This window comes from Gigantopelta aegis, chromosome 4, assembly GCF_016097555.1.
Source record: "Gigantopelta aegis isolate Gae_Host chromosome 4, Gae_host_genome, whole genome shotgun sequence".
NCBI lineage: Eukaryota > Metazoa > Mollusca > Gastropoda > Neomphalida > Peltospiridae > Gigantopelta > Gigantopelta aegis.
Window position 1 is genome coordinate 93,766,716 of NC_054702.1, and position 7,103 is coordinate 93,773,818.

Consider the following 7,103-nt stretch of genomic DNA (forward strand, 5'->3'; position numbering starts at 1 on the left):
TCATTAACCTCCCTCCACCCCCTCACAGCGTACGGTTTGTGCGGTCGTGAAAATATAGATCCCTCCCCTTCACAATTCCCTGCATACGCGCCTGTTGATATATAATAAATTGGGTTATTGAAGAAGAAGAAGAAGAAGAAGAAGAAGAAAGAAGAAGAAGAAGAAGAAGAAGAAGAAGAAGAATTATTTTATTTTGTGTCACATGCTGTACATAAATCATGCAATATTAATACATGTTAATAGAGGTTAAAGAGTACAGCATCCGGTGACACGACCTACGAGACACTCCAAACATTTAAAATTCTAAAATATTTAAAAGCGCATTGTGCGAACTTCTAAGTAAAACAATTAAGTTAATGTGTTTATTATAAAATATTTTACTCATGCTAAATTTTATTTGGGTTATTCAATAAAAGCAATCATAAAATTGTTACACACTCCTGGACTCGGTCACTGGTGATGTCATAGGTCGGGCCTGGGTGGAGGACGTTCCTGAACGTTTTGACGATAGTTACGTTAACGAGTTATCCGAATGCTATGGCCAGTGTAGCACAGTATGCGGCATGTACAAATATCATTCAGTAAGTAGGAAAATTGCATTACTGTATTAATGTTAGTATAAAGTGCCCCTACGGGCAGTAGGTAGTGGGAATTTCCCGATTAGCTCAGTTGGTAAGCGCTGGATTCTCATACTGAGAGTCCGTGATTCGAATCCCCTCAGTGGAGGTTGATTTTTCTCTTAAATTTGGAGACGACGTAGGGACTGGGTGAGTTCTTGACACAAGAATACAATTACAACCCAGTCGGAACCCGTAACAGTTTAACTTGCCGTGGTCCACAGCTCCGGGACGTAATTTCATTTGAGGGAGTATGTAGTAGTATTGGTATAAAGTACTCCTACTGGCAGTAGCTTGTACGAATTTCCCTATTAGCTCAGTTGGTAGAGCGCTGGACTTTCGTACTAAGGGTCCGTGGTTCAAGATCCCTCAGTAGAGGTTGATTTTTATCTGAACTACTATGACGGTAAAACATTTCTTTACGAATGAATCGTGTGCACAGTTATCACACGTTATATACTTGAAAGCCAATAGTAAACAATATGCTATAGTGTCGTTAAACAAAGTCTTCTTTCTTTTGTCTTTCAGATGGACCAGTGTTTATCATAGAATCTCCTAGAAGACCTGTTAAAGAAGATGCAGCTTTCCTGAATGTTTCTTCCATCAACGTGTCTCACTACGGGAAAACGAACATCAGTTTAGCTTTTATGGAAACAATTACGTCCTATTTGTAAAGCCATATAACGAGAGAAATGGACAGACGTTACGCAATAGTTGACTATCCTCACACCCAACAACGCCCCGAAAGAAATGGAAAGAATAATTTGGAGTTGATTATTTTCTAATCTGTTTAGTGAATCGGAGAGCCAATACAAATAAGAGCGAACGAGCGCGGAGGGAGGTCAGATGACTTTCCAATCGGGTTAGGAAGTCACATGGGCAAGAAAAACTACTTCTGACTGGGTGAAATGGGGGTTGTGGCAAAACGGATTACTAGATGACCCCCCGCGGCTCGCGGTGTGTTTAGTTTGGAGCAGTGAGAATGGGATCTCGACAGAGGGCCGGGATTAGTGGGGGCACGTATCTTTGAGATGACTGACAGCCTGGGAAAGCAGCGGTTTTGTCAGGGTCTTCAAGAGGGGGTTTTGGGGGTGCGTATACAGAAACATGCACGCTTTAACTGTTGTTGTATGGTGCACAAGGCATTTGGCTTTCCATCGTTTCATTCATATATTTGTCCTTAATAATTGTGAGATCATTTCAGTTTTAAAAACAGTATACAAATGTGTTTCATCCTTGAATGAATCATTTTTCTCCTTATTTTTTTTAAAATTATTTATTTATTTATTTATTTATTTATTTATTTATTATTTCATTCATGCATGCATTCATTTATTTTTTCCATTTATTTTTTTATTTATGTATTTAAAAAAAACAAAAAAAACAATAGGGAAATATAAATATTCGTTAAAAAATATATTCACTCCGGTACCAGAAAATGTATTGAACTGGGGGGTATGCGATTAATTAGAACGGCCGTTTATTGAATAATCTCTACAAAATAATGCAATATCATTGTCCAAGTTGCAAGCCTGTGTGGATTCCTTCAAACCATCACACCAGGGAGGGCTGGCGATGATGCACTGGAAACACCGACTGGCTTAATTTAATACATGGATGGGAGTCTGCTGAAATTAGTTTTAGGCAAACAAAGATTATTTATGCAGTTATATTCTATGGGTTGTAAATACTGGAAGGAAATATAAAACATATATGACTATTTCTGGATCTTCCCCTATGAATTACTGCAAAGTGAATCAGCGAAAAATATAATGTAATGCCCAATTCTTGTTACAAGAATGCAGACTGAAAAGATGTGGACAGCCTTTTGGGGTTAAAATATCTTTAAAAATTTACAAAATAATCGAACAATTTTCTTATAACAGAGAATATTTCATATAAACGCACATTATCTATGAAAATCACCTGGAGAAATAACGATGGAACACTAAACTAGATATCTAATCAATATCTCTTTCTGTTTCAATTTCCGGAGATTATTGCAGTTGGAATCTAGAGGAGCGACATCTACCGACGCTTTTATCACATACTGCGATATTACATAGAAATATGTACCTGTATTAAACAGTATGTGCCGCAACCGGCGCTCTTTTCAAATTTCTGTAATTTCGTTCGTAAGGGATAAATTAAATTGTTGTTTTCTCGTGTCAGTCTCAGTAAACTAACTTGCTCACCAGTTCTTTAAAATCGATATAACAAGCTGAAATATATGGGCTGATTATAACGTTTTCGCATGAATTTAATAAGTAAAAAATCAACCCTTTCAAAAATGACGAACAGGATAAATGATTTTTATTCAATGTGCTCTTTTTAGAAACTTTGATTATATGTATTTACGTTAGTTTTGATGATTTCAGCATGTAGTAATATGAACAAGATATTAAAAGATGTCAATAAATCGCCTAAGAATTGCTGACTGTACATTATAAAAATATGTAGAACCATTATAGGATATCCTTCAAGAAAATCGATTTACACGGCTGAACCTAGCTTAATATAACCAGCTAGGGTGTCGTTAGAAAACAAATTAAGATAGTTTGTTTTGTTTAACGACACCACTGGAGCACATTGATTAATTAATCATCGGCTATTGGATGTCAAACATATGGTTATTCTGCCTCGTAGTCATCAGGGGAAATTCGCTACATTTTTTCCTAATGCAGCAAGGGATCTTTTATATGCGCTTTCCAACAGACAGGAAAGCACACACCACGGCCTTTGTCCAGTTGTGGTGCACTGGTTGAAACGAGAAAAAAAACAATCAGTTGAATGGGTCCACCGAGGTGGTTCGATCCTGCGACTCAAGCACATCAAGCGAGCACTCAACCGACTGACCTAAATCCCGCACAAAATTAGGACAGAGACAGAGAAAAGGTGAGACTTGTAAACATGGGCATAGTCGTACGTGCTCTCATTTTCGTAGACGGGGGGGGGGGGGGGGGGGGGTAAACGAAAATGTCCGAATCTGGTTAGCAACATTTCATGTTAGCATTACGACTAAACCAGCTACGCACATTCGAATGGGTTACAAATAATATTGTGGGTAGGATGATGGAAATACATGGTGAAAAAGGTTTCAGGCCAGTCCTTTCCCCCGAATATCTCTTATCGTTTTTGCGTATTCAATATCGGACGTAGCCCAGTGGTAAAGCCCGGTAGGTATATCAAAGGCTGTGGTATGTGATATCCTGTCTGTGGTACAGTGTATATAAAAGACACCTTCCTACTAATGGAAAAATCGAGCAGGTTTCCTTTCAAAAACTATACGTCAAAATTACCAAATGTTTGACATCCAATAGCCGATGGTCAATAAATCAACGTGCTCTAGTGGTGGCGTTAAAGAAAACAAACTTTTTAATTTAATCCAATACCACCATGTATTTAATGTGAAAATGCGACATATTGGATTTTTCTGTGTTCAATTTCTTCCACAAGGGAACTTTACTCTACTCACACACCAATATTAACACAGACTAACACTCATACACGCCGACACGTACATACACACTAACGTACGCACAAACGCACGCACACACACATTATGAAAAAACCAACACATTCTATGTTTTTCGCTTTGTTGTTCTTCCTTATACTTACGTTAACATTGTTTTTCACGCATAACATATCATCCTTTTATCCCCGATGACAGTTTTCATTCCACGTATTATAATTCTATTAATACGCGGCGAAATATAACAACCATAGATTACCGGTAAACACAATGCAACGTACGGTCAATGTCTGGTATTTTATTTCATATTATTGAAAAGAATTCGATCCAGGTGATGTACTCGTGGTGATTACAAGGGTCTTTATTAAAATCCCTTCATCGGGGGACAGCGTGTTAACGTCAACCCTACAGAAAGCCGATGCTCAAAGAGCAAGTTTTGCTTGTTTTCGCCGCCAACTCCTGTCACAGTGAAGGATAATCCAGCGCGACTGCGGATATTACTATTGTCCGTGCCAGAGGGAGTAGCATTTTAGATAATTGTCAGATGATGCGACGGAGCAAAAAGAAAGCCTCGGTCCATTTAAATATCAGTTTAATAATTAGTAAATGAAGGCGCGACGCACGCCTGGCCTCAGACCACAATTAATTTCGCTATATGTTTCTATATAGCCTTAGTGGCTATAATATTTTTATTAATATCAGCAGGCCCGTGAAGTTTTGTATGTACCTTTGCCTGCATGGGGGACACATATCCTGAAAAGGACAACCCCTGTTGTCCAGCTCTTTCTCCCAGCATATTGGTTTAAACAGACACACCCTCTAAACCAGGCCGGAGTACACCCATTTTACACAAAAAGCACTACTTTTGCATGGGCCGGAATTACCACAAACAAGTCTTCAATGTCAACAAGTTACACATGTTTACAAACTACATGCTATCCCCTGTCACTTCAGTCAAACAGTTGCCACTTCATAGCTGTCTGCCATGAAATAATCACAGTCAAACAGCAGACTACTTGCGCGGTGAAACTTCCGGATTTTGGACAACCAAATGGGAAGATAACTGTAATCTGAGGCCGCCTGTTGTACGAGCACCAGTAATACCAGTCTAATGTTGGTCTCGATAAACCAGTACTCTAAGGTCTGGCGGAAAGTTAGGTTAAATATTACGCAGCAGATTAAAAAAAAAATCGTAACGTATTATGCTATATGGATTGTATTTACGGAATACTGAACAATTTTGTATGATATGCATGTCTACATTTATATTTATAAGTTTTATTTGCTGCAAACTGTCAACCACTATTATCACCGCCATCATAAATGCAAAATTAAAAGTATACAGATTATCGCCTTTGTTTTCCATTAAGTTTGTATTATTTTTGTTGTTTGTATTTAACTTTATGCGCGCTCAAAATATAAATTCAGTTAATTCAAGAAAATTCATGAAAGTTCAAGAAAATTAAAGCTAAAATAATTAATCAGAAAAACCTCTGTTCATGGAATAATAAGCTAGATAGTGCGATTTTGCTGAAACGTCATAATGGTGTCATCACTCAATTAGCAGGACTATTTACAGCGCCGTGCTGGATGGAGTTATCCACTTCCTGTCTTGTTCGGTCGTGGACCCCTAACAACGTGTGATATTAATTCTAGGTTATGTTGCTCACACACACTTTGTGTCACGCATTGTTGCAGTGTCATCGGTCGTGTAAAATGAGGCTGCGTTACATGCAAGCTAAGGTTATTTTAGTTAGAAGACTTACATGATAAAGTAAAATGTGTTATAAATATTAATGTGCAGGTTGTGGCATCAAAGCAGATGCTTGTGTAGGCTATTATTGCTTAAGGCACATTACAATTTTAAAACACGATAAAAACAGTCTCCTAAAATTTTACTTTATTTCGTGATATATATATAGTAGTATATATGCTATAAAAATTCATATGCTTATGCATATGTACATGTATATGTTCATTACATGTTTACTTTCTGTTGACATTAAATAGTATTTTCATTGTAACAGATGCATATTGCACACATCTGCTATTTTGGCGTTTGATTTGTTTTGTATTTATTTGCAGTGGTGTTGTTGGTTTCTTAATGCATCATGTGATTATTGAGCTGAAATATTGGTCGCATTTTTCGCACTAATGTTTTACGATGCTGTAGTTATGTATATGTACATGAGAATGTATATGTACGTGAGCATGCACGTTATCGGTGTTTCTGCCAGAAAGAAATGTTTGGAGTATGGCGCTATGGAATTGAATGCAACCACAGTCAACAGGGGGTATGGGGTGGGGGGGGGGGGGGGGGGGGGGGGGGGGGGGGGGGGGGCCTTCCCCAGAAAGAAAATGTGTTAGGTTTAGGGTTAAGAAAATCATACAGTAATGATAAGAGTCATTAATTTTGTCAAAAGGTTAACTTAAGCAAATCAAATCTGCAAAAATATTTGGGTATGGCGTTTTACCCTCTGGCAGAAACCGTGGTTATGGATCTACGGCTACTATAAACAATGTCAGCATAAATGCATGGGTACGTACGTACGTGCGTATATACATACATTCATACTTAAATGTTTGTATGGTTAAAAATAAGAGAGGGAACGAAGGAAGTAGATTGGTTTAGTCAATGGAAAAGGACCTTGACTTGGTGGCACTAAACTTGGGGAGAGAGGCCAGTCATCGGTGGTAATCTAATTAAATTTAAATTGTTATTGTATTTACTGATCATAGTTACAGTTGAAGTACTCAACCTGTGACTTTAACTCAAAGGTCAGACCAGGACAGCAAAGACGTACGTAGAATATTCCATTTCAGTTTGTTGTCCTCTTAATATATATATATATATATATATATATATATATATATATATATATATATATATATATATATATATATTAAGAGGACAACAAACTGAAATGGAATATTCTACGTACGTCTTTGCTGTCCTGGTCTGACCTTTGAGTTAGTTATATATATATATATCAAACATTGGGTCCACCGAGAGG